At 46.3% G+C, this 27,135-nt stretch overlaps 2 protein-coding genes across 2 annotated transcripts in view; one reads left to right on the top strand and one right to left on the bottom strand.

Moving 5' to 3' along the window:
* Positions 1-27,135, bottom strand: part of LOC143764698 (uncharacterized) — a 103,896-nt gene that overhangs the window by 30,357 nt on the left and 46,404 nt on the right. The window lies entirely within an intron of this gene.
* Positions 20,390-27,135, top strand: part of LOC143764694 (uncharacterized) — a 103,593-nt gene continuing 96,847 nt past the window's right edge. Inside the window, exon 1 of the mRNA XM_077250538.1 lies at positions 20,390-20,439. The gene's annotated coding sequence lies outside the window, so the exon portion shown is untranslated. The remainder of the gene's footprint in view (positions 20,440-27,135) is intronic.

Below are 27,135 nucleotides of genomic sequence, written 5' to 3'. Positions count from 1 at the left end.
ATAAGCCTCCTTAATCTCAGTTAGAAGATCCTGATTATGCAAGACACTTACAAAGTTTTTCTCATAAAGAATGGTCCTTGAAGACGAAGCCGCTTCATCTGAATGAATCCTGGATAGTGCATCAGCCTTCTTATTACGAGAGCCCGGCCTATGGGAAATGACAAAATCAAATTGATTAAGAAAAAGATTCCATCGAGCCTGTCTAGGTTTCAGACATCTTGCCGACCTCATGAATTTGAGATTCCGATGATCCGTGAGTATAACAATCTGTTGGGATGCTCTGTGTAACAGATGTCTCCATTCCTTAAATGCGGTTATGATGGCTAACAGTTCCTTGTTGCCAACGTCGTAATTCCTTTCTGCGGGTGACGATTTCTGCGAGAGAAAGGCACACGGATGCAAGAGATCTTTCTCACCTGTTCTTTGCGAGAGTATGGCCCCTACAGCACAGTCCGAGGCATCCACTTCCAATATGAAGGCTTTGTCTGGATCAGGGTAGACAAGAATGGGAGCTGTCGTAAATTTAGATTTCAACGTAGAAAATGCTGTTTGAGCTTGGGGAGACCAGACAAATGGTGTCTTCTTCTGGGTTAACTGAGTGATGGGTGCAACAATCGCTGAAAAATTTTTAATAAAGCGTCTGTAAAAATTGGCGAATCCAATGAATCGCTGTACTTCCTTCACTGACTTGGGAGTTGGCCACTCCTGAATGGCTTGTGTCTTGCTTGTGTAGCGCCCCCACTGCCGCAGGGTCGAGGGGTACCCGGTACCGGGCCTCTGAGTCTCTGCTCTGGGGTTGTCACGGCGGCTAGGCCCCGGTCCGTGATCCTGCCGTGGGGCACACAGTGAATGATAGGTGTGGATGATGGTAGTGGTGGTGCGGTGCAGTAAATAACGAGGACACCAGGTTGCAGTCTCTTTACCTCTTTACTGAAGATCTCTGAGTCCACAGTCCAGAATACGGTTCCCCAGGCTGCGCAAGTCCGGCCGGTCCGATGGCACCTCCAGAGTTCTCCTCACAGGTGGAAATCGGTGCCTTCCTTCTAGCGCTATGTGTTGTGGTCCTTCCCTGCTGTGCTTACGGAAAGTCCCCACAACTGTTGTGTCTGTTTCTTAAGTTCCCTCACAACTCGATTAAATGATGATGTTCTTCTAATCCTCCGTCCCTCCCTGATGTTCTGGTTGGGACGGCACCCGTTTGACGGGTAGGCTCGGAGCTCTTCCGGGACCCTAGAGTCGCACCTCTCCACAAGTTGCCCCCCAAGACTGCATAGGTGATGTGTTAGACAGCCCGCCTTAAACTGACTGTCCTGCCGCTGTTTGGAGTATTGCTTGAAGCTGAATGTTATTCTTCTCCCTCGGCGTTCCAGCCACCGGTAGTGCTCCTCAGTAGGGTGTTGCTCCGGTCTTACAGCACGACTCCTACTGGTGTTTCTCCTTTGCATGATCTCGTTTCTCACTCAGCACAATCTATCTCTCTTCTAGTCCTTTCTTGGGTACCGCCGCTACCCGGAGCAGGCACGGTCCCGTTACGTTCGTTCTTGTTGCCAAGCCTCTGTCAGGATCCCACCCCTGACAGAGACCCTACTGTATCTTCCCCCACAACACCCTCTGCCACAAGGTGTTGCCTGGTTCCAACCCAGTCAGCTTTCTGATCTAGCTTCCTGCCTGACCCCCAGTTTACCCACTATGGTGGGGAGTGGCCTAATGAATAGCACCCTTAGCTCCCCCCGGAGGCCCAGCTGTGAAATATCTTGGTGTCTGTGATACCTGATCAGATGAACTCCTTCAGTGCCATCAGACGTACCGTAGCTCCCCATAGTGGCGGAGCCACAGTACTGCAACGACCAGGACTCTGGGGCGCTGCACTTGCGTCCATGCTGAGACCCTGGGGAGAAATAACATATCCCAAGAATTGAATCTCTGTTTTGTGAAACTCACATTTCTCCAGTTTGATGTATAAATGATTCTGCCGTAGACGATCCAAAACCATTTTCATGTGTCACTGATGGTCCTCGATATTGCTGGAAAAAATCAAAATGTCATCCAAATAAATCACAACAAAAATATCGAGTATATCCCTGAAAACATCATTCGCCAAGTGCTGGAATGTAGCCGGTGCGTTACGGAGACCGAAAGACATAACGAGGTACTCGAAATGTCCATAACGTGACCGAAAAGCCGTTTTCCACTCATCGCCAGGACGAATCCGTACTAGATTGTACGCTCCACGAAGATCCAATTTTGTGAAGATTTTGGCATGTCGCACTCTCTCAAGTAGTTCGGGAATTAGTGGGAGTGGATAAGAGTTCCTGATTGTAACTTTGTTGAGCTCCCGGTAGTCAATGCATGGTCGGAGTGAGCCATCTTTTTTTTTGACAAAGAAGATTGGAGCACCTGCTGGGGAGGAAGATGGTCATATAAACCCCTTAGCTAGGTTTTCATCTATGTACTCCTTGAGAGCTTTTAATTCTGGCTCAGACATTGGATAAATACTCCCGAAAGGAATCGCGGCACCAGGCAATAATTCCACGGGGCACTCATATGGCCGATGTGGCGGTAATTTATCCGCATTTTTTTGTCACACACATCACTAAAGTCCCGATACTCTACTGGCAATGTCGAGTCGACCGTGACTGCTGTTTTCACTGGAGCCAGCTCTCCAGACAACGCTGATTCATTTGGAAACTGTAATTCCTTTGTTGTCCAATTGATAGTTGGATTTTGCAGCCGCAACCAGGGCAAACCTAAAATAGGAAAATTAGGAGAAGAAATCAACAAAAAGGACATATTTTCAGAATGATCCGCGCCCATACGGATCTTTAGAGGGACTGTTTCGAGTTTCACAGGCCCAGATATTTGTGGAGACCCGTCCACGGTCTCCATAAACACAGGAGAGTCTCTTTTTCGTGAGCGTATGCCATGTTTTTCAGCAAAGGAGATGTCCATGAGATTGCTGCAAGCTCCAGAGTCTATCATGGCGGAGCAGGTGATCCAGCAGGAACACACCCAAATTTTGATGGAAACGCAGCAGAGCGAATCCCTCCTCGCCGTGGTAGAACTTACGGAAAGTAAGGCTATGTCCACAGGTGATGATGTTACCGATGAATCATCAGGAAAATCAAAGTTTTCAGCAGATATTTCCTGTCTGTGTGGAAGAGAACACACTGAACATACATCTGAAAAGTCAAGTCCAGTTACCGCAGCTGCGGACTTGCGATTTTTCCCAGGGCACTCTGAAATATAGTGACCCGATTTACCGCAGTAAAATCACAGATTCTCCTTGAAATGATATTCCTTACGTGCATCGATGGGTTTCCTCCGTACTGCGTCAACCTGCATAGGTTCCAGCTTTGTCTGAGATAAAGTCTTAGTCAGCGCCTCCTTGGTGGGGGATGGAAAAGGCATAAAGTTATTATGATTAGCATCAGCCCATTTTTCTTGACGACGTTCGGTGAGACGAATATCAATCCAAATACAATGATGTATAAAGTCAGCCAAGTTAGTAGGCGATTCACCTCGAGCTAGTTCATCTTTGATGGAAGCAGATAAACCTCTCCTGAACACTGCATATTTTGCTGAATCGCACCATGTAGTATCCAGCACTCATTTCCAAAACTCCATTGCGTATTCCACAACAGGACGCTTCCCTTGACGTAGTGTCAGTAGTGCGGTTTCAGCTGTGATACTCCGATTAGGGTCATCAAACATTTGACACATTGCTGCAGTAAAGTCTTTCAGGGAATTCAAGCACACATCATTAGTCTCAATCAGAGGATTAGCGCAAGCTAACGCTTTGTTTGTTAGCAACATAATTATAGTCAACACTTTATCCCGATCAGTTGCAAACTGGGCCGCACGTGCGGAGAAATACAGCTGACATTGATTCAAAACCCCCCGAAATTTCTCTCTTTCACCACCAAATCTGAACGGTGGGAGTTTAGGAAAAGCCGGACCAGGAGCTGGGATTGGAGCAGATACCATGGTTGCAGCTGTAGTCTCCACATTTGAAAGTCGAGACGCTAAGGCCTGAATAGACGTATTGGCCACATTCGCATTATGATTAGTTTGCGATTCTAATGCCCCAGTTTTGTTTTTATAGCCTGCAGCTCCCCATGAAGTCCAGAGACAAAAGAGCAAAGTTTTTTCAATCGCACCTCCATAGAATCTGACCCAGAGATCTCCATTTTTTTTGGGCTTGAGTATTCTGTTATAAACTTAGTGCTAAGTGCAGTGGAGATCAGTATCATGGGTCAGAAAAGAGGCCGAGAGACAACAGGTTAAGAGTTAAAGAATATTTATGATGGTATGCAGGTAAACAGCTATGACACAGCAGGTAAGTAGCAGACAGAGCTGGATAAGCAGTAAGCACATGTACAGACCGTGGAAGTCTAGGTATGTCAGGTCCAGAGACCTGGAGACCAGGCCAGGCCTCCTAGCAGGGAACAGTCCAGCAGCAGAGACGAGTGCAGAGCAGATCCAGGGAAACAAGTCTTATGATGAAGAGACGTAGATCCGGAGACAGGTGGGGTATCCCAAGGTAATGAAGAAACCAGCAAGGTAGCATGTTGTGAAATTGGATTCTGGGCTCCCCCGGTGGCCACTTGTGGAATTGAACTTGTGTGCATTATCCCCTCTGTTCACCTGCTCCTATCAGGATGTGGGAGTCGCTATATAACCTTGCTCCTCTGTCAGTTTCTTGCCGGTCAACAATGTAATCAGAAGCCTTCTGTGCTTGTTCCTGCTACTAGACTACTCCCAGCTAAGTTGGACTTTTGTCCTTGTGTGTTTTTGCATTTTGTTCCTGTTCACAGCTGCTGTTTCGTTACTGTGTCTGGAAAGCTCTTGTGATCGGAAATTGCCACTCTGGTGTTATGAGTTAATGCTAGAGTCTTAAAGGAATTTCTGGATGGTGTTTTGATAGGGTTTTCTGCTGACCATGAAAGTGTCCTTTCTGTCTTCCTGCTATCTAGAAAGCGGACCTCGATTTTGCTAAACCTATTTTCATACTACGTTTGTCATTTCATCTAAAATCACCGCCAATATATGTGGGGGCCTCTGTCTGCCTTTTGGGAAAATTTCTCTAGAGGTGAGCCAGGACTGTCTTTTCCTCTGCTAGGATTAGGTAGTTCTCCGGCTGGCGCTGGGCATCTAGGGTTAAAAAAACGTAGGCATGCTACCCGGCCACTTCTAGTTGTGCGGCAGGTTTAGTTCATGGTCAGTATAGTTTCCATCTTCCAAGAGCTAGTTCTCATATATGCTGGGCTATGTTCTCTCGCCATTGAGAATCATGACAGTTTGACCGGCCAAAAAAAGGGTTAAATTACTGGCTGAGAAAGGAGAGAAAAAAGAAGTCTGCTACAATTTTTTTTTTTTTCCTCTAGTTCTGAGTGTGCTCTTAATTGAATCACTTGCTAGTCTGCCTATACTGCAGCCTTCCTCTCTTTCTCTCCTTCTAATCCTTGAATGGCTCTGTGTTCACCTGTTTCAAATGGATCTTCAGAGTGTAGCTACAGGTTTGAATAATCTCGCCACAAAGGTACAAAATTTGCAAGATTTTGTTGTTCATGCACCTATGTCTGAGCCTAGAATTCCTTTGCCTGAATTCTTCTCGGGGAATAGATCTCACTTTCAAAATTTTAAAAATAATTGCAAATTGTTTTTGTCCCTGAAGTCTCGCTCTGCCGGAGACCCTGCACAGCAGGTCAGGATTGTAATTTCCTTGCTCCGGGGCGACCCTCAAGACTGGGCTTTTGCATTGGCACCAGGGGATCCTGCGTTGCTCAATGTGGATGCGTTTTTTCTGGCCTTGGGGTTGCTTTATGAGGAACCTCATTTAGAGCTTCAGGCGGAAAAGGCCTTGATGTCCTTGTCTCAGGGGCAAGATGAAGCTGAAATATACTGCCAAAAATTCCGCAAATGGTCTGTGCTTACTCAGTGGAATGAGTGCGCCCTGGCGGCGATTTTCAGAGAAGGTCTCTCTGATGCCATTAAGGATGTTATGGTGGGGTTCCCTGTGCCTGCGAGTCTGAATGAGTCCATGACGATGGCTATTCAGATTGATAGGCGTCTGCGGGAGCGCAAACCTGTGCACCATTTGGCGGTGTCTACTGAGAAAACGCCAGAAAATATGCAATGTGATAGAATTCTGTCCAGAAGCGAGCGGCAGAATTTTAGACGAAAAAATGGGTTGTGCTTCTATTGTGGTGATTCAACTCATGTTATATCAGCATGCTTTAAGCGTACTAAGAAGCCTGACAAGTCTGTTTCAATTAGCACTTTACAGTCTAAGTTTATTCTATCTGTGACCCTGATTTGTTCTTTGTCATCTATTACCGCGGACGCCTATGTCGACTCTGGCGCTGCTTTGAGTCTTATGGATTGGTCCTTTGCCAAACGCTGTGGGTATGATTTGGAGCCACTGGAGGCTCCGATACCTCTGAAAGGGATTGACTCCACCCCATTGGCTAGTAATAAACCACAATACTGGACACAAGTGACTATGCGTGTTAATCCGGATCACCAGGAGGTTATTCGCTTTCTGGTGCTGTATAATCTACATGATGTTTTGGTGCTGGGATTGCCATGGCTGCAATCTCATAACCCAGTCCTCGACTGGAGAGCTATGTCTGTGTTAAGCTGGGGATGTAAAGGAACTCATGGGGACGTACCTTTGGTTTCCATTTCATCATCTATTCCCTCTGAGATTCCTGAATTCTTGTCTGACTTTCGTGACGTTTTTGAAGAACCCAAGGTTGGTTCACTACCTCCGCACCAGGAGTGCGATTGTGCCATAGACTTGATTCCGGGTAGTAAATACCCTAAGGGTCGTTTATTTAATCTGTCTGTGCCTGAACACGCTGCTATGCGAGAATATATAAAGGAGTCCTTGGAAAAGGGACATATTCGTCCTTCGTCATCTCCCTTAGGAGCCGGTTTTTTCTTTGTGTCTAAGAAAGACGGCTCTTTGAGGCCGTGTATTGATTATCGACTTTTGAATAAAATCACGGTTAAATATCAATATCCGTTACCACTGCTTACTGATTTGTTTGCTCGTATAAAGGGGGCCAAGTGGTTCTCTAAGATTGATCTCCGTGGGGCATATAATTTGGTGCGAATCAAGCAGGGGGATGAGTGGAAAACCGCATTTAATACGCCCGAGGGCCATTTTGAGTATTTGGTGATGCCTTTTGGTCTTTCAAATGCCCCTTCAGTCTTCCAGTCCTTTATGCATGACATTTTCCGCGATTATTTGGATAAATTTATGATTGTTTATCTGGATGATATTCTGATTTTTTCGGATGACTGGGACTCTCATGTCCAGCAGGTCAGGAGGGTTTTTCAGGTTTTGTGGTCTAATTCCTTGTGTGTGAAGGGTTCTAAGTGTGTTTTTGGGGTTCAAAAGATTTCTTTTTTGGGATACATTTTTTCCCCCTCTTCCATCGAGATGGATCCTGTCAAGGTTCAGGCTATTGGTGATTGGACGCAACCCTCTTCTCTTAAGAGTCTTCAGAAATTTTTGGGCTTTGCTAACTTTTATCGTCGATTTATTGCTGGTTTTTCTGATGTTGTAAAACCATTGACTGATTTGACTAAGAAGGGTGCTGATGTTGCTGATTGGTCCCCTGATGCTGTGGAGGCCTTTCGGGAGCTCAAGCGCCGCTTTTCTTCCGCCCCAGTGTTGCGTCAGCCTGATGTTGCTCTTCCTTTTCAGGTTGAGGTCGACGCTTCTGAAATCGGAGCTGGGGCGGTGTTGTCGCAGAGAAGTTCCGACTGCTCCGTGATGAGACCTTGTGCTTTTTTTTCCCGTAAATTTTCGCCCGCCGAGCGGAATTATGATATTGGGAATCGGGAGCTTTTGGCCATGAAGTGGGCTTTTGAGGAGTGGCGTCACTGGCTTGAGGGGGCCAGACATCAGGTGGTGGTATTGACTGACCACAAAAATTTAATTTACCTTGAGTCTGCCAGGCGCCTGAATCCTAGACAGGCGCGCTGGTCGTTGTTTTTCTCTCGGTTTAATTTTGTGGTGTCGTACCTACCGGGTTCTAAGAATGTTAAGGCGGATGCCCTTTCTAGGAGTTTTGAGCCTGACTCCCCTGGTAATTCTGAGCCCACAGGTATCCTTAAAGATGGAGTGATATTGTCTGCCGTTTCTCCAGACCTGCGGCGGGCCTTGCAGGAGTTTCAGGCGGATAGACCTGATCGTTGCCCACCTGGTAGACTGTTTGTTCCTGATGATTGGACCAGTAGAGTCATCTCTGAGGTTCATTCTTCTGCGTTGGCAGGTCATCCTGGAATCTTTGGTACCAGGGATTTGGTGGCAAGGTCCTTCTGGTGGCCTTCCCTGTCACGAGATGTGCGAGGCTTTGTGCAGTCTTGTGACGTTTGTGCTCGGGCCAAGCCTTGTTGTTCTCGGGCTAGTGGATTGTTGTTGCCCTTGCCTATCCCGAAGAGGCCTTGGACGCACATCTCGATGGATTTTATTTCGGATCTGCCTGTTTCTCAGAAGATGTCTGTCATCTGGGTGGTGTGTGACCGTTTCTCTAAGATGGTCCATCTGGTTCCCTTGCCTAAGTTGCCTTCTTCTTCCGAGTTGGTTCCTCTGTTTTTTCAAAATGTTGTTCGTTTGCATGGTATTCCTGAGAATATCGTTTCTGACAGAGGGACCCAATTCGTGTCTAGATTTTGGCGGGCATTCTGTGCTAGGATGGGCATAGATTTGTCTTTTTCGTCTGCTTTCCATCCTCAGACTAATGGCCAGACCGAGCGGACTAATCAGACCTTGGAGACATATTTGAGGTGTTTTGTGTCTGCGGATCAGGATGATTGGGTTGCTTTTTTGCCTTTGGCGGAGTTCGCCCTCAATAATCGGGCCAGCTCTGCCACCTTGGTGTCCCCGTTTTTCTGTAATTTGGGGTTTCATCCTCGGTTTTCCTCCGGTCAAGTGGAATCTTCAGATTGTCCTGGAGTGGATGCTGTGGTGGAGAGGTTGCATCAGATTTGGGGGCAGGTGGTGGACAATTTGAAGTTGTCCCAGGAGAAGACTCAGCTTTTTGCCAACCGCCGTCGTCGTGTTGGTCCTCGGCTTTGTGTTGGGGACTTAGTGTGGTTGTCTTCTCGTTTTGTCCCTATGAGGGTTTCTTCTCCTAAGTTTAAGCCTCGGTTCATCGGCCCGTACAAGATATTGGAGATTCTTAACCCTGTGTCCTTCCGTTTGGACCTCCCTGCATCCTTTTCGATTCATAATGTTTTTCATCGGTCATTGTTGCGCAGGTATGAGGTACCGGTTGTGCCTTCCGTTGAGCCTCCTGCTCCGGTGTTGGTTGAGGGTGAGTTGGAGTACGTTGTGGAAAAGATCTTAGACTCTCGTGTTTCCAGACGGAGACTCCAGTATCTGGTCAAATGGAAGGGATACGGTCAGGAGGATAATTCTTGGGTCACTGCCTCTGATGTTCATGCCTCCGATCTTGTCCGTGCCTTTCATAGGGCTCATCCTGATCGCCCTGGTGGTTCTGGTGAGGGTTAGGTGCCCCCTCCTTGAGGGGGGGGTACTGTTGTGAAATTGGATTCTGGGCTCCCCCGGTGGCCACTTGTGGAATTGAACTTGTGTGCATTATCCCCTCTGTTCACCTGCTCCTATCAGGATGTGGGAGTCGCTATATAACCTTGCTCCTCTGTCAGTTTCTTGCCGGTCAACAATGTAATCAGAAGCCTTCTGTGCTTGTTCCTGCTACTAGACTACTCCCAGCTAAGTTGGACTTTTGTCCTTGTGTGTTTTTGCATTTTGTTCCTGTTCACAGCTGCTGTTTCGTTACTGTGTCTGGAAAGCTCTTGTGATCGGAAATTGCCACTCTGGTGTTATGAGTTAATGCTAGAGTCTTAAAGGAATTTCTGGATGGTGTTTTGATAGGGTTTTCTGCTGACCATGAAAGTGTCCTTTCTGTCTTCCTGCTATCTAGAAAGCGGACCTCGATTTTGCTAAACCTATTTTCATACTACGTTTGTCATTTCATCTAAAATCACCGCCAATATATGTGGGGGCCTCTGTCTGCCTTTTGGGAAAATTTCTCTAGAGGTGAGCCAGGACTGTCTTTTCCTCTGCTAGGATTAGGTAGTTCTCCGGCTGGCGCTGGGCATCTAGGGTTAAAAAAACGTAGGCATGCTACCCGGCCACTTCTAGTTGTGCGGCAGGTTTAGTTCATGGTCAGTATAGTTTCCATCTTCCAAGAGCTAGTTCTCATATATGCTGGGCTATGTTCTCTCGCCATTGAGAATCATGACAGTAGCAGTTCTTCCAGCTTGATCACAAGTCCAGGAACAAGATACTCAAGCAATGAGAAATATACAGAGCTCCCTTATGTACACCACAGACAGGAACAGGGAAAGTCTGACAGGAAACAAGATGGCCCCCGTGAGGCCAGTGACTCCATCTTAGGTAAGGGCAAAAGTAACCAAACTGAGGGCAACAGCAGACAGAAAGATGTACAGTCCAAATCCTTACACGAGTTCTGGATATACTCCCTTGGAATCACTTTCTCCCAAAGGGTTAAACGCTGTCTGTATCTTCAGTGTCTTTCTATGAAGCTTCTTCTCTGAACTTTCTTCCTGTTTTCTGCCGTATTTCTATTACTCTCCGGAATCAGGAATGTATTAAGTTCTATAGAAACTGCGGAGAAAGAATCATTTCTAATACTGTGTTTCCAGGATTCTTCTTGTGGGAATTGGCTGCGATATCCCCTGTGCAATATATTACTAGTATTAATGCGCCAGTAATTGGGAATCACCACCTACCTCCACCTGCAGAGCCGCACACCACACACACAGGACCTGTGATGAGGTCACAGGAGGGGAGGAGTCAGGGGTCACATGATCAGGGGCCTTGGTGCAGGACTTTGCTGTGCTGGTTGTCATGGTGCTGGATGAGGAGAAGTTTATGTGTGGGGTCAGGAGGGGTTTACAGTATGGATGTAGCAGAGCAGCGTGTGTACAAGGTGTATGGAGCGGAGCCGCGTGTGTATGTGGTGTATGGAGTGAAGCCCTGTGTGTACTGAGTGTACAGAGCGGAACCATATGTGTACAAGGTGTACGGAGTGGCGCCGCGTGTGTATGAGGTGTACGGAGCGGAGCTGCATGTGTACGAGGTGTATGAAGCAGAGTCGCGTGTGTTCAAGTTATATGGAGCAGAGCCATGTGTGTACAGAGTGGAGCCGCATGTTTACGACGTGTACAGAGCGGAGCCATGTGTGTGTACGAAGTGGAGCCGTGTGTGTACAAGGTATATGGAGCAGAGCCATGTGTGTACAGAGTGGAGCCGCATGTTTACGACATGTACAGAGCGGAGCCGTGTGTGTGTACGAAGTGGAGCCGTGTGTGTACAAGGTATATGGAGCAGAGCCATGTGTGTACAGAGTGGAGCTGCATGTTTACGACATGTACAGAGCGGAGCCGTGTGTGTACGGTCTTCGCTTGGTCACTTAAATCAGGTTTCCAATAACGAATCACCAACAACTGGTCAAAATGACTGTTATCGTGATCAGTTAAGCAAGTTGATGAAATGATCTCTAAAAGGCCCAAATTAAAGATGAAAGTCTGGAAGACCAAGCAACATTTCAGTTAGAGCTGCTCGTAGGATTGCTAGAGAAGTAAATCACAACCCCCACTTGACTACAAAAGAACTACAGAAAGATTTAGCAGTCTCTGGAGTTGTGATACATTGTTCTACTGTTCAGATAGAACTGCACAAATATGGCAAAATGGAAGAGTCATCAGAAGGAAACCTCTCTCTCCTGTGTCCTCACCATAAAATTCAGCAGCAGAAGTATGCAAAAGAACGTTTAAACAAGAATGATACATTTTGGAAAAAAGTCCTGTGAACCGATGAGGTTAAAATAGAACCATGAGGTTAAAATAGAACCCAGTAGGTACTGTATTTGTGGAGAGGAAAAGAACACCTCGCCAACCATTACATTAAGCATTGGGAGTGGATCAATCATGCTTTGGGGTTGTGTTGCAGCCAATGGTGCAGGGAACATTTCATGGGTAGAGGGAAGAATGGATTCAATGACATTTTCACAAATACTAGATGTAAACATAATACCATCTGTAAAAAAAGCTGAAGTTGAAAAGAGGATGGCTTCTACAAATGGATAATGATCCTAAACCCACGCCAAAATCCACAATAGAAGACTTGAAGAGGCGCAAGCTGAAGGTTGTACAATGGACCTCACAGTCCCCTGATCTGAACATCATTGAAAATCTGCGGCTAGGCCTCAAAATAGAAGTGCATGCAAGACGACCCAAGAATCTCACAGAACTGGAAGAAATCTCCAAGGAAGAATGGAGCAAACTGTCATGGTTTACTTTGCTCTCGGGTCAGGTAGTTGCAGGGTTAACTCTGATGGCCTCTTTCTGGGTCCTGGGAGGCTTTTTATAGCCTCACTCTGAGGTCAGTCCTTGTCGTTTATACTCTGACCCTTGGCTGCGTGTGTCTGACCCTGGTGTGCCTCTGCTTTGTGCAAGTACTAGTCTGTCTGTTTGGTTTCTGATCTGGTACTGTCGCTGTTGTGATTCCTGCCTGCTGTTTTTGTACCGTCTATTGCCCGTTCTGGTTTTTCTGATCTATTGCTACGTCTTGACTATTCTTCTGATTGCCCCTGTGTACTGCGAAGCCCTCTCCGTGTATGACCCCCGCCTGTCCGACCTGAGTTCCCCTCTCCTTTACTTCAGTTTCCCTGTAAAGATTTACACTCATCTCCAGCAGCAGGACGCTAAGCCCCGCCCCCTGGTGGTCACATGATCGTAGGTCCTCCTGTTCTCTACCATACTCAGCACGCTGTGCAGGTCCCATCTGTCTGAGTTTTCCTTATGGTATCTGACCCCTGGTCCTCCTGTAGTGTGGGTGAGTCACCCTGTTCAGCCGTGACAGTGCTTCGGTGCTGACAGGATCTTGACATTATAAACGACCGTCACAGTTTTTTTTTTTTCCCCTCTCCCTTTTCTCTCTCTCTCTTTTTTAGAGGGAGGTTTAAGAGTGTTATCTGCATGGATCCTATGCAGGCATTAGCGGATCAGGTGAAACACCTAACGCAAATGTTCCAGAAATTGAATGTGGAGCAGCGCACAATGGCTCAGACCCAGCAGCAGCTGGTAGATACCGTACAGGGGGCTGTCGCTGCAGGGTCTTTTGGTACTGGTAGTAGAGATGTGTCGTTGGTATCTCCTGAATCTCCAGTAAAACTGCCCGACCCCTTCTCAGGGGATAAAAAGGAGTTCAGAGCCTTCAGGGAGGGATGTAAACTTTTTTTTCCCTGAGGCCTCGTTCTTCTGGGGATGAGTTCCAGAGGGTGGGGGTCATTATTTCTTTACTTCGAGGGGCTCCTCAAGCCTGGGCCTTTTCTCTATCTCCTTCTGCTCCTGAGAGGATGACTGTTGATGGCTTTTTTGGTGCCCTAGGCCGCATCTATGATGAGCCTGACAGGTTCGTATGGCTGAGGACATGGTAATGAGTGTTCGGCAGGGCAAACATTCAGCTGAGTGGTTCTGTTCAGAGTTCCGATGGTGGGCTGCAGAGGTGTCCTGGAATGATGCTGCCCTTCAAGGGCTATTCCGCTGAGACCTGTCTGAATGCCTCCAGGACGCTTTGGCCCTTCATCCTCCACCTCACACTCTGGAAGACGCTATAACCCAGGCCGTACGAATGGACCGCAGGTTACGCGCCAGGGGTGTAATGCAGTGTGAAAATTCCCTGTTTGCTGGCAGCAAAGAGATTGGGACTGCTCCTAAGCCCATGGAAATCGGTGTCACCTCGCTAAAAGAGAAGGAGAGAAGACGCCGCCGGGAGAAACAACTCTGTTTCTATTGTGGAGAACCCGGACACTGGAGAAAAGATTGCCCCTCCTGTCCATCATCCTCTAGGATGACGGGAAACGACTAGGTCTGCGTAGCGGTGGAGGAAACTGCCCAGACCTTCAGGTACTGTCTTCCTCGTGTACTAAAGTCTTGTTAAAGGTGGAACTATGGGTAGACAATTATCGTTTTTTCTCTACAGCATTGGTGGACAGTGGTTCATCTCTCAACCTGGTCAGTTCCTGTGTAATCTGCCAACACAAGATAAGGACAGTCAGGCTGGAAACGCCACTTAAAATTGTGGCCATCGACTCTTCCCCTCTTACACATACAGGGATTCTTTATGTTTCCAAAAGGTTTTCTTTACAGATCGGTTCTTCCCACAAGGAAGAGATGGAATGTTTTGTTATGGACAAATTGGCCGCAGGGCTAGTGCTGGGCATGCCATGGCTTCAACGGCACAACCCGGTGATTGACTGGGAAACAGGGGAGATTATTAAATGGGGATCCAAATGTGTTGATTGTTGATAAACCTGTTTGTTGTTTGAAACTTGCAAAACCTGTCTTGGTGTCTTCTGTTAGTCTGGAGGGTATTCCGGAGTACCTAAAAGACTTTGAGGACGTGTTTTCTGAAAGTGAGGCTGAGGCGCTGCCCCGGCATATGCCTTTTGACTTTGCTGTTGATCTTATTCCTAGAGCCAAATTGCCCAAAGCCCGTCTAATTAATTTGTCAGGCCCGGAGCACCTGGCTATGAAGCAGTACTGTCACGACTCCGCACCTCTGCCACCAATTTGTCACGGATTCACACCGTGACCGTCACCCCTACGTCACGGATCTGGGTGACTGTAGGCAAACAGATGGCGATCACATGTGCAGGGGGGCTTATCTTAGTTATCCCTCCACTGCTACAATGTGAGGAAAAAACACACAAAAGGCTATTGACCTCTTAGTTTACAGCAGGGGCTTATTTTAGTTATCCCACTGCTCTTCAATATACCACGAACTGCGGGGATTTATGAGTATCCCGCTTACAGTTCCACTTGAAACCTGCAGCTCTCTGGTGCCCCCTTTACCCTCAGGTCAGATAAGGTACTGCACCTAGGATAATTAGTCGCCAGAAAGGCTGCCTGCTATGTACTGGCTATTGGGGACGCTGCAGCGAGGTGATTTAACTACTCCCGCTCAGGCAGGAACAATAATTATCAATGTCGCCATCGCTACAACGACTCCCAAAGGCACAGTGCACGGTATTGCTGCCACCAGCTTCGATTAAACGGGTCTGAAGCTAACCCAAAACAGTAGCGTAATTCCCATCAGAAGGCTTAAGGTACATTTTAGAGCATGAAGAATGAACTAGTATTAAATATTATACTCCATAAATTTTAAGGCAGTGTTTATATAAAAATATTACAAGGATGTTACAAAATGAGACAATTGAAAATATGTACAAGGTAATTATAACATAAAGGGATTAAATGAGAAAAGGTAAAACTCACATGTTCTCAGTTCATTTCAGGCAACCAGGCTAGTGGAGTTCCCATATGTCCCAATGCATTAGGACTGGCATTCAGGCTTCCCAGGTCAAAACTCACTCTCCTGGGGGCCTGGCAGTGGCAGAAACTTATGAACCGCAGCCCGTGACATCACCAAAAGGGTTGAGTTAAGATCGCCCTCCCCTTTCTTCAGTCTTAGTAAATTCAGCCTAAATTTGTCTAATGCCTATAACTCCGCTACAGAACATGTCATAGTCATAACAAACCCAGCATTCATCTCGTATTAACGTTGGCATTCTAATGAGATCAAATAGATTGTAAGCTTGCGAGCAGGGCCCTCATTCCTCCTGGTATCTGTTTTGAACTGTGATTTCTGTTATGCTGTAATGTCTGTTGTCTGTATAAGTCCCCTCTATAAGTTGTAAAGCGCTGCGGAATATGTTGGCGCTATATAAATAAAATTATTATTATTATTAAATATGTCATATTTGTGATGCATAATTACAGAGAAATCCAAACTCTGTCCCTGTTGGACTTGGAAGCTCCTGCTTACAGTGATGGATAGATGCGCCGATAGACTTTCACAAACTGGACCCATCATTTTCCTAGACAAAACCATTGGCCCAATATCTTACAAAAACAGAACAAAAGACCTCATGTTTTTGGAGACTTCTATACCAGTTATAGCTGGACAGATGGGAGGGGGCGAGTAACTTGCTTTGAGCCTGGAATTTATGGCCAGGGCAATAAAACCCCCTTCTACCATACATTCAGAAACTCACAACGAAGCAAAGAGAGCCAGAGAGAGAAGGGGGTTTTTAGCCCACAGCATGGGCTAACAGGAGAAACTAAACTTATATGATATTTCATAAAATATCGTGACAAATACATTGCTGAAAGTCTTCGTAAAGGGCATATAAGACCTTCTGTGTCCCCAGTAGCTGCGGGGTTTTTCTTTGTTAAAAAAAAGGATGGTGACCTACGTCCCTGCCTCGACTTTCGAGAACTTAATAAAATTACAGTCAGGAACACATACCCCCTGCCTCTGATTCCTGATCTCTGTAACCTGCTCTCTGGGGCCACGTGGTTTTCGAAATTGGACCTTTGATAAGAATACTGGAAGGTGATGAATGGAAAACTGCATTTCTTACATCAGAGGGGTTATTCGAAAATCTGGTGATGCCGTTTGGTCTCACCAATGCCCCAGCTGTGTTTCAAAATTTAATTAATGAGTTTTTTCGGACCTCATTGGTCGCTTTGTTATCTACTTGGATGATATCCTGATATATTCCTCTGACAGACATTCTCATTTATCACATGTTAAAACAGTGTTTCAAAGACTCAGGGAAAATCAATTATTTGTTAAACTAGAGAAATGTTCTTTTTTCGTTCAGGAGCTATCATTTTTGGGTCTCATAATCTCTCCACAGGGGTTTCGTATTGATCCCAAGAAGGTGCAAGCCATTATGGAGTGGGTCCAGCCTCGGGATCTTAGGGGACTCCAGCGCTTTTTGGGATTCGCGAATTACTATCACAGGTTTATCAAAGGTTTTTCTCAGATTGTTAAACCCCTTACTGATCTCACATGTAAAGGGGCAGATGTCAGGATTGGTCCTTGTCAGCCAAACTATTTTTTCTATCTTTTAAAAACTGTTTCACATCTGCTCCTGTTCTAGTGCAACCTGACTCATCCAAGCCGTTTGTAGTCGAAGTTGTCGCTTCGGAGGTAGGGGTGGGGGCAGTGTTGTCACAGGGACCTGCTTCTCTGACTAATCTCAAACCTTGTGCCTATTTCTTGAAAAAAAATTTCTCAGGCTGAGAGGAATTATAACGTTGGTAATAGAGAACTCTTAGCAATTAAGTTGGCGTTCGAGGAATGGAGGCATTTTTTGGAGGGGGCGGCTCACCCCATCATGGTCATCACCGACCACAAAAATCTAGAGTATATCAAATCTGCTAAAAGACTGACTCCCAGGCAGGCCCGTTGGTCACTTTTTTTTTCCCCGATTCCAATTCTCAATAACGTTTCATCCAAGGTCTAAAAATGTGAAAGCTGATGCTTTATCACGTAGTTTTGAGCCGCTATCCGCCCCTGATCCGCCGTCCCCCATTCTTCAACCCAATATCATTATAGCCGAAGTGTCATCGGAATTGGAGCAGGAGATTGTGGGGGCTCAATCTTTAGCTCCAAGGTCCAAACCTGAAAACAAATTGTTTGTTCCTCAGCAATTACGTTCCAAGCTCCTGCGAGAGTTCCATGATTCGAAATTGAGTGCTCACCCGGGCATTTCTGCCACACAAGACTCAGTTGCTAGAGTCTTTTGGTGGCCTTTAATGGCTTCGGATATTAAGAAGTATGTCGCTGCGTGTGGGGTATGCACCCGTTCTAAGAGCTCCCATTGCCGGTCGGCCGGGGAATTGATGCCTTTATCAATTCCAGGAAGACCATGGACTCACTTGTCCATGGACTTCATTACCAACTTTCCGGTGTCCCGGGGGAACATGGTAATCTGGGTAGTCATAGCCAGGTTTTCTAAGTTAGCACATTTTGTACCTATGGCAAGTCTACCTTCAGCAGAGACTCTCGCTAAACATTTCCTTGCACAAATTGTACGGTTACATGGGGTTCTTATGAACATTGTATCGGATAGAGGGGCACAATTTGTGGCTAAGTTTTGGCTGGCTTTTTGCAAAAGGTTGGGGATATCTTTGTCTTCTTCCTCAGCTTACCACCCAGAGAGTAAAAGGCAGACGGAGCACACCAACCAGTCGTTTGAAGAAATTCTTCGATGTTTGACTTCTGCTCTGCAAAGCGACTGGTGTGATGGCCTACCATTAGCAGAGTTTGCTTTCAACAACTGTACCAATCAATCAACCGGTAGGTCACCATTTTTTATTAATTTTGGTCTGAACCCCGATTTTGGTGAATTCTCACGATTAGATTCGGGCTGTCCAGGAGCTGAGGATTGTGTCAACCGAATCAGGGAGTTATGGTCAAAAGTCCGGCTAAATATTTCCAGGGCTCAGGAGAATTATAAGCTTTTTGCGGATAAAAAAAGGAACTCTGCTCAGGTTTTGCAGTGTGGGGACAAGGTGTGGCTCTCTACGTGAAATATAAGTCTCCTTTTGCCCTCCGCCAAACTGGGACCTAAGTTCATAGGTCCCTACGAGATCATTGAGGTTGTAAACCCGGTGGCGTATCGTCTTCGCCTCCCTCCCTCGTTGAAACTTCATAATGTATTCCATAGATCCTTGCTTAAACCCTAAGGGTATGTGTCCACGTACAGGATTGCATCAGGATTTGGTCAGGATTTTTCATCAGTATTTGTAAGCCAAAACCAGGAGTGGAACAATTAGAGGAAAAGTATAATAGAAACATATGCACCACTTTTGCATTTATCACCCACTCCTGGTTTTGGCTTACAAATACTGATGAAAAATCCTGACCAAATCCTGATGCAATCCTGAACGTGGACACATACCCTTAGGATCGGTGGTGGAAGATCCAGGTGCTGTTCCTTCCCCAGTCTTGGTCGAGGGGCATCTGGAATTCGAGTTACAACATATTATAGATTCCCGGCGGGTTCGGGGGTCTTTACAATACCTGGTGCATTGGAGGGGGTACGGGCCGGAGGACCGGTCTTGGGTGCCAGCCAGGTCGGTACATGCTGATCGTCTGGTTCAGGCATTCCATGCTCGGAATCCTGAGAAACCTGGGGGTCCAGAGGCCCCCCATTAAGTAGGGGCTACTGTCATGGTTTACTTTGCTCTCGGGTCAGGTAGTTGCAGGGTTAACTCTGATGGCCTCTTTCTAGGTCCTGGGAGGCTTTTTATAGCCTCACTCTGAGGTCAGTCCTTGTCGTTTATACTCTGACCCTTGGCTGAGTGTGTCTGACCCTGGTGTGCCTCTGCTTTGTGCAAGTACTAGTCTGTCTGTTTGGTTTCTGATCTGGTTCTGTCGCTGTTGTGATTCCTGCCTGCTGTTTTTGTACCGTCTATTGCCCGTTCTGGTTTTTCTGATCTATTGCTACATCCTGACTATTCTTCTGATTGCCCCTGTGTACTGCGAAGCCCTCTCCGTGTATGACCCCCGCCTGTCCGACCTGAGTTCCCCTCTCCTTCACTTCAGTTTCCCTGTAAAGACTTAGGCTATGTGCACACTTTGCAGGGTCCTCTGCGGGTTCTCCCGCAGCGGATTTGATAAATCTGCAGGGAAAATCCGCTGCGGTTATCCCTGCAGATTTATCGCGGTTAGTTTTGCGGTTTCCGCTGCGGGTTTACTCCTATACTATTGATGCTGCATATGCAGCAATATGCAGCATCAATAGTAATGTTAAAAATAATAAAAAATGGTTATACTCACCCTCTGACGTTGCGATCTCCTCGGCGCTGCACGCGGCGGTCCGGTTCCAAAGATGCTGTGCGAGAAGGACCTTCGTGACGTCACGGTCATGTGACCGCGGCGTCATCACGGTCATATGATCGCGACGTCACCGCAGGTCCTGCTCGCACAGCAACCCTGAGACCGTACAGCCGCGTGCAGCGCTGAGAGGTGAGTATATCATTATTTTTTATTTTTATTCTTTTTTTTTACACTAATATGGTTCCCAGGGCCTGGAGGAGAGTCTCCTCTCCTCCACCCCGGGTACCATCTGCACATGATCCGCATACTTCCCGCATCGTGGGCACAGCCCCATGCGGGAAGTTAGCGGATCAATGCATTCCTATGTGTGCAGAATCGCAGCGATTCTGCACAAAGAAGTGACATGCGGCGGAATGTAAACCGCTGCGTTTCTGCGCGGTTTTTCCCGCAGCATGTGCACAGCGGATTGCGGTTTCCATAGGGTTTACATGTAAATGTAAACGCTATGGAAACTGCTGCGGATCCGCAGCATCAAAATCGCCGCGGATCCGCGGTAAACCCCGCAAAGTGTGAACATGGCCATACACTCATCTCCAGCAGCAGCACGCTAAGCCCCGCCCCCTGTGGTCACATGATCGTAGGTCCTCCTGTTCTCTACCATACTCCGCACACTGTGCAGGTCCCGTCTGTCTGAGTTTTCCTTGTGGTATTTGACCCCGGGTCCTCCTGTAGTGTGGGTGAGTCACCCTGTTCAGCCATCACAGTGCTTCGGTGCTGACAGGATCTTGACACAAACTACCTCAAACAAGAATTGAAAGACTCTTGGCTGGCTACAAAAAGCATCTACTATCTGTGATACTTGCAAAAAGGGGTTTGTTATGGTTCTCAATGGCAAGAGAACATAGCCCAGCAAACATAAGTACTAGCTCTTGGAAGGATGGAAACTAAACTGACCATGAACTAAACCTGCCGCACAACTAACAGTAGCCGGGTAGCGTTGCCTACGTTTTTATCCCTAGACGCCCAGCGCCGGCCGGAGGACTAACTAATCCTGGCAGAGGAAAATATAGTCCTGGCTCACCTCTAGAGAAATTTCCCCGATAGGCAGACAGAGGCCCCCACATATATTGCCGGTGATTTTAGATGAAATGACAAACGTAGTATGAAAATAGGTTTAGCAAAATTGAGGTCCGCTTACTAGATAGCAGGAAGACAGAAAGGGCACTTTCATGGTCAGCTGAAAACCCTATCAAAATACCATCCTGAAATTACTTTAAGACTCTAGTATTAACTCATAACATCAGAGTGGCAATTTCAGATCACAAGAGCTTTCCAGACACAGAAACGAAACTACAGCTGTGAACTGGAACAAAATGCAAAAACAAACGAGGACTAAAGTCCAACTTAGCTGGGAGTTGTCTAGCAGCAGGAACATGCACAGAAAGGCTTCTGATTACAATGTTGACCGGCATGGAAGTGACAGAGGAGCAAGGTTAAATAGCGACTCCCACATCCTGATGGAAACAGGTGAACAGAGGGGATGATGCACACCAGTTCAATTCCACCAGTGGCCACCGGGGGAGCCCAAAATCCAATTTCACAACCGTACCCCCCCCTCAAGGAGGGGGCACCGAACCCTCACCAGAACCACCAGGGCGATCAGGATGAGCCCTATGAAAGGCACGGACCAGATCGGAGGCATGAACATCAGAGGCAGTCACCCAAGAATTATCCTCCTGACCGTATCCCTTCCATTTGACCAGATACTGGAGTTTCCGTCTGGAAACACGGGAGTCCAAGATTTTTTCCACAACGTACTCCAACTCGCCCTCAACCAACACCGGAGCAGGAGGCTCAACGGAAGGCACAACCGGTACCTCATACCTGCGCAACAATGACCGATGAAAAACATTATGAATAGAAAAAGATGCAGGGAGGTCCAAACGGAAGGACACAGGGTTAAGAATCTCCAATATCTTGTACGGGCCGATGAACCGAGGCTTAAACTTAGGAGAAGAAACCCTCATAGGGACAAAACGAGAAGACAACCACACCAAGTCCCCAACACAAAGCCGAGGACCAACCCGACGCCGGCGGTTGGCAAAAAGCTGAGTCTTCTCCTGGGACAACTTCAAATTGTCCACTACCTGCCCCCAAATCTGATGCAACCTCTCCACCACAGCATCCACTCCAGGACAATCCGAAGATTCCACCTGACCAGAAGAAAATCGAGGATGAAACCCCGAATTACAGAAAAAAGGAGACACCAAGGTGGCAGAGCTGGCCCGATTATTGAGGGCAAACTCCGCTAAAGGCAAAAAAGCAACCCAATCATCCTGATCTGCAGACACAAAACACCTCAAATATGTCTCCAAGGTCTGATTCGTCCGCTCGGTCTGGCCATTTGTCTGAGGATGGAAAGCAGACGAGAAAGACAAATCTATGCCCATCCTAGCACAGAATGCTCGCCAAAATCTAGACACGAATTGGGTTCCTCTGTCAGAAACGATATTCTCCGGAATACCATGCAAACGGACCACATTTTGAAAAAACAGAGGAACCAACTCGGAAGAAGAAGGCAACTTAGGCAGGGGAACCAAATGGACCATCTTAGAGAAATGGTCACACACCACCCAGATGACAGACATCTTCTGAGAAACAGGAAGATCCGAAATAAAATCCATCGAGATGGAAGAGGGGGAAAAAATATATCCCAAAAAGGAAATCTTTTGAACCCCAAAAACGCACTTAGAACCCTTCACACACAAGGAATTAGACCGCAAAACCTGAAAAACCCTCCTGACCTGCTGGACATGAGAGTCCCAGTCATCCGAAAAAATCAAAATATCATCCAGATACACAATCATAAATTTATCCAAATAATCACGGAAAATGTCATGCATAAAGGACTGAAAGACTGAAGGGGCATTTGAAAGACCAAAAGGCATCACCAAATACTCAAAGTGGCCCTCGGGCGTATTAAATGCGGTCTTCCACTCATCCCCCTGCTTAATTCGCACCAAATTATACGCCCCACGGAGATCTATCTTAGAGAACCACTTGGCCCCCTTTATGCGAGCAAACAAATCAGTCAGCAGTGGCAACGGATATTGATATTTAACCGTGATTTTATTCAAAAGCCGATAATCAATACACGGTCTCAAAGAGCCATCTTTCTTAGCCACAAAGAAAAAACCGGCTCCTAAGGGAGATGACGAAGGACGAATATGTCCCTTTTCCAAGGACTCCTTTATATATTCTCGCATAGCAGCATGTTCAGGCACAGACAGATTAAATAAACGACCCTTAGGGTATTTACTACCCGGAATCAAATCTATGGCACAATCGCACTCCCGGTGCGGAGGTAATGAACCAAGCTTAGGTTCTTCAAAAACGTCACGATATTCAGTCAAGAATTCAGGAATCTCAGAGGGAATAGATGATGAAATGGAAACCACAGGTACGTCCCCATGCGTCCCCTTACATCCCCAGCTTAACACAGACATAGCTTTCCAGTCAAGGAGTGGGTTATGAGATTGCAGCCATGGCAATCCAAGCACCAACACATCATGTAGGTTATACAGCACAAGAAAGCGAATAATCTCCTGATGATCCGGATTAATCCGCATAGTTACTTGTGTCCAGTATTGTGGTTTATTACTAGCCAATGGGGTGGAGTCAATCCCCTTCAGGGGTATAGGAGTTTCAAGAGGCTCCAAATCATACCCACAGCGTTTGGCAAAGGACCAATCCATAAGACTCAAAGCGGCGCCAGAGTCGACATAGGCATCCGCGGTAATAGATGATAAAGAACAAATCAGGGTCACAGATAGAATAAACTTAGACTGTAAAGTGCCAATTGAAACAGACTTATCAAGCTTCTTAGTATGCTTAGAGCATGCTGATATAACATGAGTTGAATCACCGCAATAGAAGCACAACCCATTTTTTCGTCTTAAATTCTGCCGTTCACTTCTGGACAGAATTCTATCACATTGCATATTCTCTGGCGTCTTCTCAGTAGACACCACCAAATGGTGCACAGGTTTGCGCTCCCGCAGATGCCTATCGATCTGGATAGCCATTGTCATGGACTCATTCAGACCCGCAGGCACAGGGAACCCCACCATAACATCCTTAATGGCATCAGAGAGACCCTCTCTGAAATTCGCCGCCAGGGCGCACTCATTCCACTGAGTAAGCACAGCCCATTTACGGAATTTCTGGCAGTATATTTCAGCTTCGTCTTGCCCCTGAGATAGGGACATCAAGGCCTTTTCCGCCTGAAGCTCTAACTGAGGTTCCTCATAAAGCAACCCCAAGGCCAGAAAAAACGCATCCACATTGAGCAACGCAGGATCCCCTGGAGCCAATGCAAAAGCCCAATCCTGAGGGTCGCCCCAGAGCAAGGAAATCACAATCCTGACCTGCTGAGCAGGATCTCCAGCAGAGCGAGATTTCAGGGACAAAAACAACTTGCAATTATTTTTGAAATTTTGAAAGCAAGATCTATTCCCCGAGAAAAATTCAGGCAAAGGAATTCTAGGTTCAGATATAGGAACATGAACAACAAAATCTTGTAAATTTTGAACTTTCGTGGTGAGATTATTCAAACCTGCAGCTAAACTCTGAATATCCATTTTAAACAGGTGAACACAGAGCCATTCCAGGATTAGAAGGAGAGAGAGAGAGAGAAAGGCTGCAATATAGGCAGACTTGCAAGAGATTCAATTACAAGCACACTCAGAACTGAAGGGAAGGGAAAAAAAAAAAAAAATCTTCAGCAGACTTCTCTTTTCTCTCCTTTCTCTGTCAATTAATTTAACCCTTTTTTGCCGGTCAAACTGTTATGGTTCTCAATGGCAAGAGAACATAGCCCAGCAAACATAAGTACTAGCTCTTGGAAGGATGGAAACTAAACTGACCATGAACTAAACCTGCCGCACAACTAACAGTAGCCGGGTAGCGTTGCCTACATTTTTATCCCTAGACGCCCAGCGCCGGCCGGAGGACTAACTAATCCTGGCAGAGGAAAATATAGTCCTGGCTCACCTCTAGAGAAATTTCCCCGATAGGCAGACAGAGGCCCCCACATATATTGCCGGTGATTTTAGATGAAATGACAAACGTAGTATGAAAATAGGTTTAGCAAAATTGAGGTCCGCTTACTAGATAGCAGGAAGACAGAAAGGGCACTTTCATGGTCAGCTGAAAACCCTATCAAAATACCATCCTGAAATTACTTTAAGACTCTAGTATTAACTCATAACATCAGAGTGGCAATTTCAGATCACAAGAGCTTTCCAGACACAGAAACGAAACTACAGCTGTGAACTGGAACAAAATGCAAAAACAAACGAGGACTAAAGTCCAACTTAGCTGGGAGTTGTCTAGCAGCAGGAACATGCATAGAAAGGCTTCTGATTACAATGTTGACCGGCATGGAAGTGACAGAGGAGCAAGGTTAAATAGCGACTCCCACATCCTGATGGAAACAGGTGAACAGAGGGGATGATGCACACCAGTTCAATTCCACCAGTGGCCACCGGGGGAGCCCAAAATCCAATTTCACAACAGGGGTTGCTGCTAGGTACTATGCTTGATGCCCAAACTTTTGCATCAGCCGATTTTCCTTTTAGTAACTTTTAAAATGTAAAATATGAAAATGAAAATGTATATACTGTATATATATTGACTAAGGCTAGGTCCATATTGCTTTAGGGCAATCCGTTTACCGGATCCATTTCTAAGCAGCAGTAACGCAATGTAACAGATCCGTTAACGTACCCATAGACTTCCATTAGCGTAACGAATCCTAACGCATGTCAAAATCAGCATGCGTTAGTGATGGTCTGTTATTTTGTGATGCACCTTCGAACGCTGACTACCGCGTTTTCGGGTCCGTTACGGCTAACTCTAGAACTCTATTGCTAACGCAGGCCGACGCAATGCAACCATGCATTAACGCGATCGCAAAAATACAGACAATTTGGGGCTCATCGTTAGTGCATCTGTTTAACGGATCCATTAAACGGATTGCCCTAGCACAATGTGGACCTAGCCTAAAATACAAAAGAAAAGTGTCATCTTTAACTTTTTAGGCCTTAGAGATCATTTAATCTTCTACTTGCTTAACTTTTCACAATAAGGCCAGCGTCACACTAGCGAGTTTAAGGACGTATGAGAGGTGCAGAAAATACGGATTGCATAAGGTACAATGATTCTCTATGGCCCAGCTCCTATCTGCCGTATTTTACTGATCCGTATTATACGGTCTTGTACGGCCGTAGAAAATCGCAGCATGCTGCGTTGGTCACCGTATTGCGCAAAAAAATCGTCAATGAAAGTCTATGGGGGCGAGAAAAATACGGATTACACACGGACCATGCGTGTGACTTGCGAGAAATACGCACCGGTGTTAGAGAAAAGCCAGCAATTCAGTGAGACATATACAGGTCCTTCTCAAAAAATTAGCATATAGTGTTAAATTTCATTATTTACCATAATGTAATGATTACAATTAAACTTTCATATACTATAGATTCATTATCCACCAACTGAAATTTGTCAGGTCTTTTATTGTTTTAATACTGATGATTTTGGCATACAACTCCTGATAACCCAAAAAACCTGTCTCAATAAATTAGCATATTTCACCCGACCAATCAAATAAAAGTGTTTTTTAATACCAAACAAAAAAACCATCAAATAATAATGTTCAGTTATGCACTCAATACTTGGTCGGGAATCCTTTGGCAGAAATGACTGCTTCAATGCGGCGTGGCATGGAGGCAATCAGCCTGTGACACTGCTGAGATGTTATGGAGGCCCAGGATGCTTCAATAGCGGCCTTAAGCTCATCCAGAGTGTTGGGTCTTGCGTCTCTCAACTTTCTCTTCACAATATCCCACAGATTCTCTATGGGGTTCAGGTCAGGAGAGTTGGCAGGCCAATTGAGCACAGTAATACCATGGTCAGTAAACCATTTACCAGTGGTTTTGGCACTGTGAGCAGGTGCCAGGTCGTGCTGAAAAATGAAATCTTCATCTCCATAAAGCATTTCAGCAGATGGAAGCATGAAGTGCTCCAAAATCTCCTGATAGCTAGCTGCATTGACCCTGCCCTTGATGAAACACAGTGGACCAACACCAGCAGCTGACATGGCACCCCACACCATCACTGACTGTGGGTACTTGACACTGGACTTCAGGCATTTTGGCATTTCCTTCTCCCCAGTCTTCCTCCAGACTCTGGCACCTTGATTTCCGAAAGACATGCAAAATTTGCTTTCATCAGAAAAAAGTACTTGGGACCACTTAGCAACAGTCCAGTGCTGCTTCTCTGTAGCCCAGGTCAGGCGCTTCTGCCGCTGTTTATGGTTCAAAAGTGGCTTTACCTGGGGAATGCGGCACCTGTAGCCCATTTCCTGCACA

Source organism: Ranitomeya variabilis, chromosome 4 (genome assembly GCF_051348905.1).
Source record: "Ranitomeya variabilis isolate aRanVar5 chromosome 4, aRanVar5.hap1, whole genome shotgun sequence".
Classification (NCBI taxonomy): Eukaryota; Metazoa; Chordata; class Amphibia; order Anura; family Dendrobatidae; genus Ranitomeya; species Ranitomeya variabilis.
The sequence above is the reverse complement of the archived record's forward strand: the minus strand, read 5'-3'. Positions and strand labels throughout refer to the sequence as shown.